Source organism: Otolemur garnettii, unplaced genomic scaffold (genome assembly GCF_000181295.1).
Source record: "Otolemur garnettii isolate 467f Iridium unplaced genomic scaffold, OtoGar3 scaffold00004, whole genome shotgun sequence".
NCBI classification, from domain to species: Eukaryota; Metazoa; Chordata; class Mammalia; order Primates; family Galagidae; genus Otolemur; species Otolemur garnettii.
Window position 1 is genome coordinate 1,119,396 of NW_003852399.1, and position 14,910 is coordinate 1,134,305.

The 14,910-nt window shown below is 39.4% G+C and overlaps 1 protein-coding gene and 1 non-coding gene across 2 annotated transcripts in view; one reads left to right on the forward strand and one right to left on the reverse strand.

The window, feature by feature from the left end:
• Positions 1-14,910, forward strand: part of ASAP1 (ArfGAP with SH3 domain, ankyrin repeat and PH domain 1) — a 345,855-nt gene that overhangs the window by 101,272 nt on the left and 229,673 nt on the right. The gene's annotated exons all lie outside the window — the stretch shown is intronic.
• On the reverse strand, positions 13,516-13,648 carry LOC111728069. Its single transcript, XR_002775477.1, has one exon. It is a non-coding gene; the product is annotated as a small nucleolar RNA SNORA40 (small nucleolar RNA).

Genomic DNA, 14,910 nt, shown 5'->3' on the forward strand with positions numbered 1-14,910 from the left:
AGGGGAAGGAATAGCCATGGTGAGTCTGATGGGCCAGAGTCTGAAGGGCTTAAGTTAAGATGACTTGGAGAAAGAAGGGATCCTGAAGCAATAGGCCATTCATCATCTCTGGATCTCTTCTGTGGGTTCATCTTCAATTCCCAGGGCTGGGACACATGTTGTGGAGGAAAGCACTAAGTTCATGTTTTGCTTTTAGATGTTGGAATTATAGAACAATCTGTTTCTGGTCATTTGTTGTCTGGCTACCTTAATGGGCTGAAATATAGAACATTTGCATTTATTTGTTCTTCCTACTTTCTCTTTGCTAGTCTCCAGATGGACACACTGTTAATTCACTTTGATTAGCGTGGAGTAGGTTGTTTTAAGCTTCTTCAGGGGAGATAAGAATGAAAGTTGTTGGAACAGGAGCTCAGCAATGTTGCTCTGACTGCTTTCAAACACATGGGTCTGCGGTGTGTATCGAAACCAGTATTTTATTTGGGGGAGAAAATTGCTCGAGGCAGTTCAGCTGCTTTGTTCTTAAATTGGGGATCCTGTTGCAACACTGACTGTTTTATAAAATAAGTGGAAGGAAATAGAAAAGTATGGACTTTGTAGGCTGTTGAATTCTCAGACTCTGCAAGCAGGCACTTGAGTACTATAATCATAATAGTGGGCCTGTAAAAGGCAACTCCTGCTCTTTTATACATTAGCTTATTGGGGATTTTCGCATTCGTCAGCCCCCAGTTGTGAAGGTTATGCTCTGGGAGGTCAGCAGTGAGCCACTGCATCAATGTCACATGCCACTTCCTCCTAAAAGTATTCTCTGATGTCCAGCATAACTTTGCTACTTATTAATATAGGTAGTGGTTAGGGACACAGTCGTGGAGTCAAAAAAGCATAGGTTCCTAACCCAACTTTGCCATAACATGTTACTTAAATTCTGTTCCTTTTCTCATTTGTGAACTGGGGACAATGATAGTACTTCACTTAAATGCAAGGTTCATAACTTAGCACAGTTACGGCATGTTAAGTGCTCTGTAAAGGCCGTGGTTACTGTTATTAATTGTATCATTTGGATCTATTAACCTCTCTGAGTCTCGGTTTGTCATCCACAATATAAGAACAAATACATCTTTCTTAACATCAGTTTTATAAGGAGGAGAGAGTGCTAGGAAAGCATTAGCCTAGAACTGACTTAAGTTGGCTACTTGGCTTATCAGCATCTGGTAATTAATGTAGTTCTAGCACTTCTGCTTTAACGTACTAGGGCCAGTTGTTTATGTATTTATTAGTTCCTGTCACTAAACTCCAGGGAGAGGCTGTGCTTTCATCTTTCTATTCACCAAAATGTCTTGTTCAACACAATAGCTAATCAACAAATGATCATTCAGACAGGTGTGTTTGAAATTATAGAGTGCACAGTTTAAAAACAAGGGTCTCTTACTTTGGAATAAGCAAAATAAGATAATTGATACAGATGTCTTTTTTTTTAAACAAGGATGTTTGCGGTGTGGTTACCGAGATTCCCCTGAGCATGTGGTAACCTAAGCATGGTGTTACACTGGCCTTTTCTCCCTGTGCACTGTTTGAAGTTACCTCAGTGCTGAGCATGTATTTAGGCATTCTGTTTGCCTTTGAATGCTTTGAAAGAAAAGAGCTCTCTGATTTGTCCAGTTCTCCTCCCAGTTAAAAAAAAATAAATAACATATTTGGTCCCAAGAAATAGCTAGACGTAAACTCACCTGAGTTTTGAGGAAAGGAGCGGGTGGAAAGCCCACACTTTGATTGTGGCTGCTATTCTTTCTCCTCTTCTCTGCCCCTCCCCCAACATGTCAGTGAAATTCTGGTCCCTAAGTATGAGAACCGCAGGGTTAGGGTGAGACATACCCCACCTCTGGAAGGGCCTATGAACAGGGCTGCAGTGAGCAGTGAGGGTGTTGCCTTTGCTTGGCTTTTGCAGAGCTAGAGGTTACTGTCTGGAGCCTTTCCTGCTTCTTGCCTTAGACGCTCATGGTCTGTGCCACTTGCTAAGGAAGCAAGGGTGTACTTTGTGTTTTTCAGAAGGAATACTGTAAAAAATGGGTTAGTGGTTAGGATGTTGTTCAGTGAGAATGCTGCTTATAAGAAACTTAAGCATAAAACAGATGAAGTTATAAGTTTCCCCTGAATAGCCATATTCATGTATCTTTAGGATCAGAGACTTTATATTTTAATTGATTTTATGATAACTGATGTAGAGTTAAGTTAGGGTATAATTATCCTCTTTGAACTCATCTGAGTCATCAGTGCATGTACAGTCAGCTCTTGGTTATTCGATGTCCTTGTTCCATCCAAGTGCTTCCCTCTGTCCATTCACCTCACTGTGTCTTAACTTCCTCTGCCGTAGAACAGAGGCATCAGACTTGGATTATTTTTAAAGCCTTGTAACTGTAGCTTTTTAAAAATTACTTTTCTTAATTACGTTTCTGTAAGTGGAGCCTCCTTTCCAGATTGAACCTTTTAATCTCTACCTGCTTCCAAGACACTGGCACTTTGGGTCACTCTTCCAGACCTTCTCATTCTATTTTGGAAAGAGATAAGTGAGCCTAACATTTCTGGAAGCTCACAAATGGTTAACAGCCAGCTGGAGAAGTGGAGCTGAGTAATGATATTTCTTGCAGGACCAGGGAGGGCTCTGCCAAAACTATCTAGATCTTCTTGATATTAGAAGCTCCCATGCTCTTTACAGAAAATTAGCTTCTGCTGATTTGATGGTTGACTCAGAGAGTTTGGTTAGTTGGCATCTAACAGAGCTGGGAGAGGAGGAGGTGGCCTAATGCGGAGTGGCACTGTAAGGAACTCATGGGCACCCCTGGGAATCTGGGGTTAGAAAGGAGAAACTCTTTTGTATTTGCCTGCACCTCTGTATTTCTGGGTATTTACTGATCCAGAGAAATTGATTTTTTTGCCTGGTACTCTAGTAGGAGTTGGATAAAGATGCCCCAAGGATCTCATAGGCTGGAGGGGACTAGTCTCCTGTTCATCGAACATCTGAATGAATATTAGCAAGTGGTATCTGCAAGGGCCTGTGGAACCATAGAGGAGTGAGGGAAACATTCTGGCTGGAGATGGGGACTTTGGGGACGTGGACAGTAGAGGAAATAGCTTTTTATAGAGATGGGGCTTTCAGCTCTTTTGCAGATGGTATCAGAATGGTGTGCACTTTTTTACCAAGCAGTACAGGGACTAGCAAGCAAAAATCTATGATTGAAATGACTTTTTTCTTCTGATAGAGTCTGGTCAGTTTAATTATCCTGATGTTGCCCATGTCTGTTAGAGTTACCTAAAGCTTTTAAAGGCTTATTTGTTGTTTTAAGAAAAGTACATTAAGAATGTTTTCTCTTGTTTATCTACATTAGTGTTTTTTAAAACATCAGATTTCTGCCCCTCTTTCACAGTTCACATCCCTGAATAAATGAGTCCAGCCCATACTTGACTAGAATGGCAGAGCAGTCCATTTGCTCAGAGGAAGCTTGTCCTCCAAGCATATGGTAATGAGCTAGCACAGAGTCTTGTACTATCATGCCGTCAAGAGGAACAGTTGTTTTTAGTGTTTTGGAGACACTCATTTTTATTCCATTTTTGTGCAGTGGTTGTTATTAGTAAACTGGAACACTATCTTCACTGAAGCAGATGCATTGATAATTTAATTGTGTTGCCCTTTGTGGTCTTTTTCTCATCCAGTTGGGTTCTACAAACACCCACGGTTTCATGAAGCCTGGGTGGAACTGGTCCTCTGGATGTCTTGTTAGAAAGCTCGACCCTTCCGCCTTCTCTTTGAAGCTTTCTCAGTCTCCCTGGCCTAGGCATAATCTTTACCTACCTCTCTGCCTTGCAGGCCTTTGTATTTCTCTTTTTGCCTTTATCATATCCTGTCCTTTGTTAGTTATTTATATGTGCAGTCTGTCTCTCCTGACAGAGGGTAAACTCACTTAGGCAGTGACTGTGTGTTCTATACATTTGTCATAATCCCTAGCATGAGGATTTGCCATAATAAACACTCAACAAATATTTGTTAGTTGAACTCAATTCAGATAGCGTTAATTATTTTAAGCTGAATCCTCATCTTTAAAAATATAAAAAGAATTGTTTTTAGAAAGGTCAATGATATTATTTTCCTCTATGTGATTCCTAGCCCCCAGTTCTAAATTTAGTTATATAAGATACATGTCCCATCTGTGTCCTGAAGAATAGGTAGCCAAAGATTAAACTAAAATATAAGGCAAAATGAAGTAATTTGGGATAAGACCAATATAATACCTCTTTAGCAGCCAGCAGGGACTCAAGACACCTGAATTCAGCAGATTGCAGTAACTGCATAATTTATTTGCTTCTAAGACAAAGAAAGAATCATGGGTAGTTACAGCATTCCCTCCCTCCCTCCCACCCTCCTTTCCACAGATGGTATAAAATTCATTTTCAGAGAGAGACTTCTTAATGCTAAATCTGGGTATGAGTATTTATCTCTCAGGTATTTACACAGTGTTTGTCACTGTGCATACCTACAGTTAGTCTTCCTAATATTTATGATTTATTCTCTTAGCTCAGAACTTTAGATTGCGTATTTTCAAAGCAAATATAATTTGACAAGGATAACAGGTCAATTAGATTCAGATGTAGCTTCTATCTTTTGACCATCAAGTATAAGCCAGGCATGATAATAGGTACTTAGACATACATTATTTCATTTTATCATAGAAATTATAGCAAGGAGAAAATGATGTGATTATGAACAGCCTTAGATTTCAAACTAGAGAATGAATTCTCTGGGGTTTATGTGATAGTGGAACGAGGTAACTGATGTTGCAGTGCAAACAGGGAGTATCTTCCTGGCACATTAATTTTAGTCAAAGATTTGGGGTGGGGAGAGTGGATGAACTTAGACAATTTAAATAACTAGTAATCATTTTATATTTAAACAGTCATGGAGATAAAAAAGGGATTGCAGAGTATGCACAAGAGTTGGTGGTAAGATAATCTTAATTAGAATTGCACATGTAGAGTCGTAAGTGCTTTAGGATGTACCCGCAGACTTGTAAGGGATTTTTTATGGAAGAACTAGAGAGAGAACCCAGCCTAGTGAGTGCATCTTTCTTCTTTTGTAGATGAAACTGGGGTCTCAAAGTTCACATCCCTTTTGACTAAGTGGGATTTGAACTCCCAGTTCACCGATTGACCTGGCCATGCCACTTTCTCCTTGCCTTTTAGAAACTCTTGTGCTGAACTAGATAACTGCATGTAAGCTCAGATGGTCAAATGGAGCTGAATTTGAAATCAGTCCTGCTGAGAGAGGTGGTATAGTAGGACTGTGGGGTGGGTTGTAAATACCAGGCCTGGCTCTTTGTAGTCACCTTTCTCTGTAGCCTTTGGGATTTATTCTCCATTCCAATTTAATCCAGGCATTTTTGCAAGAAATTGACAATCCTTTGGAAGATTTAATTAACTGCTCTTCTAGGACAAGCTAGCTCAATATGCCAGAAGTTAAGTTTACCATGTCTTAGAATCACAGAATTTCAAAATTGAAAGAATCTTCAGGTGTTCTGTGTCATCGTTCTTGGTTTATGTGTATATGAGATGAGATAAAAAGATTGCTTCACGTTTCTGGTTTTCTCTGTTTGGAGTTAGACAAGCAGCTAGCCCGTGAGTCGTTTGCCTGTTTTATTGTTCATGATGCCTTTAACTGAAGACGGCATTTTGCTCACTCTGGAAAAGTGAACTAGGGCAGTGGTGTTGATGACTGCTGATATGCTCAGTTGTTTGGAGATAATTTTATTCTTTTCCATTGATAAGTCCACTTCCAGAGTAGTCAACTGGATACTATGAGAAAGTATGAATTTTCTTCACTGTTTTATTAGGACACTAGAAAGGAAAGGTACTCCTCTCTGGTAGGTTAGTAATAATTTTCTTTTTAACTCATCCTGCCTCATACAGTTCTAGTCTTCTCAGTGTTTCAATCTAGGTGTTAGATCTTATTCTTCTTTATATATTTTTCATGATCATAGATTCTGCCAGCATGTGACATATGCTTATTAATAATCCATTCTGGTAGGGTTGAAACCAGACAAGTTGATAGGCACGATAAATTTTGGTTTGCATTAAAATATGGTGACTATTTTCTGTTTATGAAAGTAATGTCTCTTTATAAAAATACTGAAAATACAGAAAATATAAAGAGAATTCTGTAACAACTTTGAGAATTAGTATTAACTAGTAAGCAAAACATATATTAACATTTTTTTAATGTATTATATAGTAATAATTAAACTTTTATAGAACATGTAAATCATATGAAAATTACTGTAGAAATGTTATGCAGGGTGGCCATAAAGTTCATGTGTACTTTAAAAACTGCACAAGAACTTTATGGCCACCCTGTATACATAGCTGGATAGCTCTGTGATCTGCTTTTTTTCATGTATAGGCTTTTTGTCCTCATGTCATTAACATTTATCCTGTTTTCATGGCTGCATAATAGTCCATCATATGGACAGACCTATTTATTCATATTCTTGATTGCTGATGTTGGTATTTCCATTCCTTTACTGTTGTAATACACATACTGCTTTGCATATTTTCCTGATGACTCCTAGGAAGGGATCTCAAATGTAGAGTTGCTGGGTTTAAGGCTTTTAACATCCTACAAAATGTTTCCCAGAAGTGTTACATCAATCAATACTTCTGCCAGTGGATACCAGTGTGTCCCATCTTCATGGTCAGGGTAGGCTCTGACTCCCCATTTATAGGGTTTGTAAATATTTGCTCTATTCTGAACCACTCCCTGCAAGAAGAGCACCCACCACACCATCTCATCAGGACCTGGAGCAGGTCCTCACCACTGTTTGAAAGGTTTCTCCCTCCTCGTTTGCTTTTTTAGGCTTCATTTACTAATATACAATCTGTCACAAAAGTGCCAGGGGCTTTTCTCAACATACTTTCCTTCCTTTATTATTATTATTATTTTTTTTTTTTTAAGAACAGAAATGTCTCTTAAAATTAGCAGCAGCAGGGGGCTTTTTCTGGCTACATTATTCAACACAGCAGTGACTTAAATGAGGGTGCCATTCTATTTCTGGCTGCATGAAGCTTCTTTGCCATCTTAGTGGTCTTCACCAAGGTGCTCAGCTCCCTTGCAGCTTCTTCTCCAAGTAACCACAGGAGTTGCTAAAGAGGAAGTGAAAATTGTAAAAACAATTTAGAAGACTGACAGTGGTGCTGATTGTAGGAGTGACTGCTCTTAAGTTCTTGTGTTAATTTCTCTTTTCTTATAATTTCCATTCAGATAAAGCAGACGCCCCAGCTTTTAATTCCACTTCAAGTTGGTTTCTTCCCTTCCCACTTCTGCTGAAGCAGGCTGGCGTTGTAGTGGTGAGGCTGATGAACTCTGTCAGTCCCATTCCCTTGTCCTGCTGGTCTTTTTTTCCCACTGATGGTGTCTTATTTCTGAGATGCCAAAGAGGTTTTCTTCAAGTGTCTATTCCTTATTTGAAGTTATATGAACATGGGGCTGAACCCTAACTCTAACATTTTAAGGCCTTGGGAAAGGAGTCTAACTTTTACTTTCCACATCTGTAAAAGGAAGTGGTAATACCCCCTCTCTGGGCTGTTGGGAGGGCTAACTGGGATGGCATGTCGACATTTCACAGAGCTGCCAGAGTGAATAGTGAATATTTTAATTCACTGTGTCACTTGCCCTTAGCTAGGTTGTTTCACCTGCCTACTCACTGTGTTGCTATGAGCACGAATGGAACTATTCCCGAAAATGTCTGCTACAGTGCCTGACACAGAGTGGTGCTCGCAAATACCAGTTCTCCTTGTAGCTCCCTGTAACCCCACAGCACAGCTAATGCTCCTCATCAGAAAAACACCATCTGGTCCATGGGTTCTATCAGACACTCAAGTGCTTTTCCTTTTTGTCTTGTCTAAAAGCTGTACTAGTGGGTGCTTTTCTGCACACTCATTTGCACAGAGTTTCCTGTTCCTTATTTTAGCTGTTTCTGTAAAAGTAACTGTAATAATGCAGCAGCTATTTCTTCACCAGCCCTTCCTCAGCACTCTCTCTGCTCTCTCCTCACCAGCTATTACAGGTCCATCTTGCAGCTGTGTCAGTTGGTTCTTTGAGGAAATGGCCTCTGACACCACATTCCTCTGTCTCTTCAGCCATGTGTCACCCAGGTTTGCTCTTGTCAGTGGTGGACTGCCTCTGCCTCGGACCCAGTTCTTGGCTCTTGCCTTCTGGAATGCAGTTTCACTTTTCTGTTTCTGGATGTTCGCTCTGATCCCTGACAGTGCATGATCGTTATTTCACATGATCTCTTGTTAATTACAGGCAGCCCCCAAGTTATGAACAGTTGAATTTGCATGTAATTTGAAGCAGGTAAAAATCTATTCCCTATGATAGCCTCCATTTGTAAGTGCATGTTGTATGTAAGTCAGGTGCTTGTAACTCGGGGACTGCCTGTACTTGCAAAGGGAGTGCCATATGTGGAGTAGTCATCACAGACCTTCTTTGGTTTTGTTTCTTCTTGTTTTTGTAAATCTCAGAATGACCTCCCTGTGCCAACAGTATGATGTGTGGCTGCCTAGCACTTTCCTTGTACAGCTCCCCACTCTTCCCTGCCCAGCTGATATGCAGGTTCATTCTTTCCGTTGGTGTAGTGTTTTATGGTTTAGAGAAGTTCTACATACATTTTCTCCACTGATCCTTATTGTAAAACTGTGTTGGAAGCAGAAATTACTCATCACTTACTTACAGTCAGTAACCTGGACTCAGATCACCCAGCTAACTTGTGAAAGACTTGGGGTTGCAACCTAGGTTGTCTTCTTCCTTAAGTTTAGAAGTTCAAAGTAAGCAAATAAATGTAAATTCTTAGCCGAGTAAGGTCTAATTAAAGTGATCAGTCTCCTGTGGCTGAAATGCATGTCTGTATATCCTAACCACATCTAAACCATTCTTCAATAATTTAACGTTGAGTATTACCTGTGGCTTAGCTCTCTTCCATTTGCACCCATTAGAGCATATTGACTCGATAAGGATTCTGTGCTGGCCCCATTAAGCACATTTATGCAGGTCCCCACCTCACAGGGGTCACCAGGGAGCACAGCGTGCTAGAGTGCAGAAGGCTTGCCCAGACACTAGTACTGAATAGTACCAGTGGCCATCTGTGGTTCCTGGTGTGAGTCATAGCTCTGTTACCTGCATACACCACTTAATATGTGAGCTTCCACCTCCCTGTTGGTACAGTTGGAATAGAAACAAATAGTTTTTGGACCATCTGGGAGCTCACTTCCCTCTCATCTATAAAATGGGCACACGAATATCCACTTAGCAATGTTGTAAAAATTAAATAAACTTCTGTACCAAAGGCACTCAGCACCATGCCTAGCAGTATAGCTGGTGCTTAACAAATGTTCTGCCCTTTTCTTCTTCCTCTTCCTTGTCTTTTCAGATACCTTAAAAACTTTATAGAAAATGGCATAGATGTTAAAAAAAGAAAGTCAAGGATGTCATAACCTAGTCAGTAGCATTAATGTGTGGTGTGGGGGGGCAGTGGCAACAAGGTTACCTTTTCAACCCAAAGTGAGAGCCTTGCAAATGGCTTTTTTCTTAAAAATGACCTTTTCTGACCAAAGGGAGGGTAAATCATCTAGCCTTTCATTGATAATGCTCATTTACATGTAGCACTTTTATTTTCAAATTGACTTCTTGTCACACTGAGTTAGTTGTTGCTGGGGTGCCTGCCAACCTAGGGGTGGAGTGCAACAAGGCCGGAAGCCAGCACTCTGCAGGGCTGTACTGACAGAGAAGAGCACAGCGTGGTACCTGCAAGGCGGCGTGAACTGCAGACAGGCTAGCTCTTCACACTGGAGGAGTCATTTCCTTTTCCCTCTGCAAAGACTGTTAAACCGTCAAAACTGATAGTGTAAAGTTGTGAGTTTTTTAGTTTACACCGAATGTGGACTGCTTAAGATAAAAATGTACAAGCTTTGAGTATTCTGGGCCCGATGGTTCTAGGCAGTGTTAATTTAATTTTATTTTTATCTTCTTTAGCTGAAAGCTCTGGTTTTCTGTGAGAACATTGATTACTCCAAAAGGAGTTTCTCTATTGACCCATGAATGGATCAATAAATTGTGGTATATGTACACCATGGAATATTATGCAGCCTTAAAAAAGGATGGAGACTTTACCTCTTTCATGTTTACATGGATGGAGCTGGAACATATTCTTCTAAGCAGAGTATCTCAAGAATGGAAGAGAAAGTATCCAATGTACTCAGCCCTACTATGAAACCAATTATAGCTTTCATATGAAAGCTGTAACCCAACTATAGCCCAAGAAGAGGAGGAAGAGGAAAGGTGGGGGGAGGAGAGGGGCGAAGATGGTTGGAGGGAGGGTAATTGGTAGGACCACACATTTTACAAGGGTACAAGTTAAATCTACTAAGTGTAGACTATAAATGTCTTAACACAATAACTAAGAAAATATGGTGAAGGCTATGTGAACCAGTTTAATGAAAGTATTTCAAATTGTATATAAAACCAGCACGTTGTGCTCCATGACTGCATTAATATATACAGCTATGATTTAATTTAAAAAAAAAGGAGTTTCCCATTTTCAAATTGCAGCTTCCTAGTTGGGCAACATAACTGTAATTCCAGAATACCACAAGGCTTGTCTGTTACTCTATAGATAACCCTACAGTAAATTTGCATGAGGGCATTACTTTAAAACAGTTTTCTTCTCTAATCTGTTATTGCAAACCAAAATAATAATTTCCTTTCCAAGGCAAGAGATTTGGAAGGAGGACTCTATTCATATGTGATCTCATTGACAGTGAGCAATCTTTCCTCAGCAAAGATGAGGAAAGAAAGTAGACCTTTTAAAAGATTTGGTTATTTTATTTTGTCGAAGACAAGATATATTTTATTCTAGGGATCCATCAGCATCTCTTAAAAATTATCTGTAAGCCACAGGGACTTTCCCTCAGCAGCTTGCTGCTTCACTCTTCACTCAGCGTGTCCTTCAGACCAGCTGCCTCCAATTTCCATTTGTCTAAAACACCAAACAAGGAGAACATAAGCATTTGGTTATATGAAAATGTATTTACAGTTCATCTACAGAAACCTATTTAAAAACTTTTAGGGGAGAAGGATTAAAAACCCAGTAGCTTGCTTGTGTTCCTTCATGAGCAGGTACGTGCATGCTGCTCTTCCTATATGCTTTCATTGACCAAATCATTTTTTCATTATTTTTTAATTTAATGAGTTGTCACTCTGTATTGAGATTGGACCAGTTATAGGTGAGTGAATACCTGTTGGCATTCCTTTGATATTTTTTTCAGGTGATTACTCCCTGATCTTGACTGGTTAAGAATAACAGGCAAAATCAAATCCAGAACTATAGGATATAATTAAATGCCAAAATGACTAAGCAACTATTTTTTGGGGGAGGGGAGGAATTTCTGTGCTAGGCTCTGTTTCCATAGTGTTGAGCACAGGCTTTAGAATCAGATAGATCAGTTCAGATCCCCACATTGAAACATAAGAATTGTGTTACCTTAATTTAATTTCCCTTAGCCTTCTTCTCCTTATCATAAGCAGAAATAGTAATAGTACCCACGTGTAATGGTTGGTTTAGTGAGATGCTGCTTTGTACGTATATGTGTCTTGAACTGGAAGCATCCCCATGCGGAGGACATTCACTATTAGAGGGAGAGAGGGCCCCCTGGGAGTTGGTGCAAGCTGTAGTATTTCTTTTTAATCCAGCATTCCAAATGTTTTGTTTCCATTCTTCTTTTAAATGATGTTTTATTTTATTTTATTTTATTTTTTAACTTTAAAAATATGGTTTATTTTTCCATTAGAAAAACAATTTGACAATAGTACACCTATGATGATGTTTTATTTTGTTAAAGTGTATTACAACATTAACTTTAGTTGGGGTCTGAGCAGTGTTCAAGATCCCTTTCAAAGGTGCCATCAGTGTCCAGGGCTGGGGGGTAGGGGGTCAGCAGCAGGGATCCTGCAGTGGTGGCCAAGCAGCAGCTCTGTTAGGCTCATTACTTCCATCTTTACAGTGGTCTACAGTGGCTTGTGTTCATTTAGAATTTAAGGAGGTGAGTAAGCAAGAATATACTTGCACATACATGTTCCAGGCTGAATTTGGATCTCTTCATTCAGTTTGGAGTATATTAAATTACCATTGTCTTAAAAATTTGCCATTGTTATGCTAGAGTTCTTGTTTACTTGCAAGTAGATTTTTAATCATCTGTCTTAGCATATGATCATTTGACCTAAAATCTCTGCTTTCTTTAATTATAATAACCTACACTATATATTTTGCCCTTTTGAAATAGCGTTTTAACAAGTGAAAAAAATACATATGCTTTAAAGAGAGACTGGGAAGAAATAGAGCACAGATTGTCTTTGAACAACAGAATTGCCTATTGTTATTTTAGGCATGTTCCATCCTTACAGATACCTTGTCTACCTTAGTTATACAAAATATAGCCATTGGGAAAACCTTAAAAATAGAGCAAAATACAGGGAAGGGAATTTTAAAATGACCTATGACTTTACCACTCAGATCACCACCACTGGCGTTTTGGTGTATCTCACTTGTCACTTGTAGTCAAAACAGCAAATGTGCTTCATGTCCCAGGCCTACCACTCGATCCCTTTGCACACATTTCTGACGGTCTCCCCCACCGTAGGAGCCCTTACTGAGCCTAACAAATAAGCCTCCTGCACAATTGACCTAAACAGGAACTTCATTATGAAAACCATCTCCATATAGATACTGGCCCAGATTGGTTGTTAGTCCCAAACTTGGATAGTATGTTCTCTAGTAAGTATGATTTATGCGTTATGTTGGCATCATGGGAAACTGGATTGTTTCTTCAGTGAGCCCATTAAGAAAATTTTCTGGAGTGTAGGCAGGATTTAAGCAGATGATTTCCTTTGATGAGCATGAAGCAATCTGGTTAGCATGCCTGTTCAAGTTCAGACTTTTTTTTTTTTTAAACTAGAGACTATGTGATTTGGTGATGGACTCTATAAATAGTGTGACCCATTTTTAACAAGGTTGCTGATATGTTTTTCAGCAGGACTTTGTGGTTTAGCTAATGAAATCTTTTCGGAGATGATCCTCTGAGCCTTCTGTCTAGTTAATATCACAACTGCTGCTTTTATGACTTAATTGCCTTTGTGGTTTAATTCACTTCATGACACATCCATCACCATGAAGTTTACACTGTTCACCCCTCTTTGTTGTAGTATTTGCTTGATGACTTCTGGGGTCAAGGAGAGGTTGATAGGTGGTTTTATGCTATTAAAAATAAGTGGTATGGGCTAATCTATCTTTTTAATTAAAAACAGCACTTTTAATTAGTGCATTGAAGCTACTTCCTATCTGAGCCCCTAGCAGTGGTTATTTCTATCATTTGTAGAGAATTATGGTTTATACAGTTTTTTCTTTTTTTTTTTTAGTTCATCTTCATAATATTCCTTATATGTTTCAAAACTCATACTTGGCAATGAGTTCTGGGTTGCAAAAGAGGATTTTTTTTTTTTTTTGCATCTATCTCTAAGTCTTTGTCCACAAGGTAGACAAAAATAAACACAGGTGCTGTTTATATAGTTCTTTCACATTTACCCCATTTCTACCTCCTCTTCCCTCTACTCCAGAGTCCAGAGTGTTCACCATTACTCAGTGGAACCCCCGACTCCTCCTCTACTCCAAAACTCTACTATGATAGTTATACATATTATTATCCTCATTTTGTGGATGAGGAAGCTGAAGCAAAGAAATCATAGAGTATGCTGGGTAAGTATGGCTTGTATACGAGGTCTGACAATTAAGTTCATGAACTCATTCTGGGAAAAGTGGTCTGTACCTCAGTACTGAGTATCACTGTGGACACCTTCAAAGTACTCCCCTCGGGTTGCTGTGCACTTAGTCCACCCTTCAAAGCAATTTTGGAAATCTTTTTCTGGAATAATAATCAGAGCTGTTCTTGTACAGTACACAAAAGCACACAACAATAGTGATGAATGCCACTCAGCAAGACACTGCCACTTGTCAACATGAGCATAGCTGTGAGACACTGATAGACCAAAGTTACAAAACCTTTTGAGTTGTTTGTACAGTGCTACCAACATAGGCATGTGGTGGCAAGTTCATGAAGTTAATTGTCAGGCTTCGTATGCTGACAGCCTTTACAGTCATTCCAGAAAGAATTCCAGAGAGTGGACTAGGCACTGCTGTCAGTGCACAGCTGCCCGTAGGAGTACTGTGAAGGTGATCGTGGTGATACTCATTAGTGAGCTATCTAGCACTTTTTCTAGGATGAGTTTGAGAATTTCATTGTCAGGCCATGTATATTAGTACCTGGATTTTCTGCTATAGAAAGTCAGATGATTAGACAGTCTAACTGATGGTTAGACTATTACAATTTAGAAAAGAGCTTCTGTTTGGTGTTATTTATTATTGGGATTGCCCTAGTATTAATATCATAAAAAATATATGTACATGTCTAGAGCTTACCCTTGCGTGCTGGATTTTGAGAGATTTTCAGCTAAACCTGAAAGTTGGCTTAGTCGTGACTTTCATTTGTGTGAACATGGTCAAGAGTTCATGTGGCAGTACAGTTTTGTTTTTTGAAGAGACAGGGTCTCATTCTGATACCCACAGTGGAGTGCAGTGGTATAATCATAGCTCACTGCAGCCTCAAAGCCCTGGGCTCAAGCAGTCCTCCCACTTCAACCTTTGGAGTAGCTGGGACTATAGGCATAGAAGTGAAGTTTTCAAGGAATCAAAGTCTGTGCTTACTTGGTGTCTTTAGAGCCAATCTGTACTTACTTTTTTTTTTTTTTTTTTTTTTGGTTTTTTT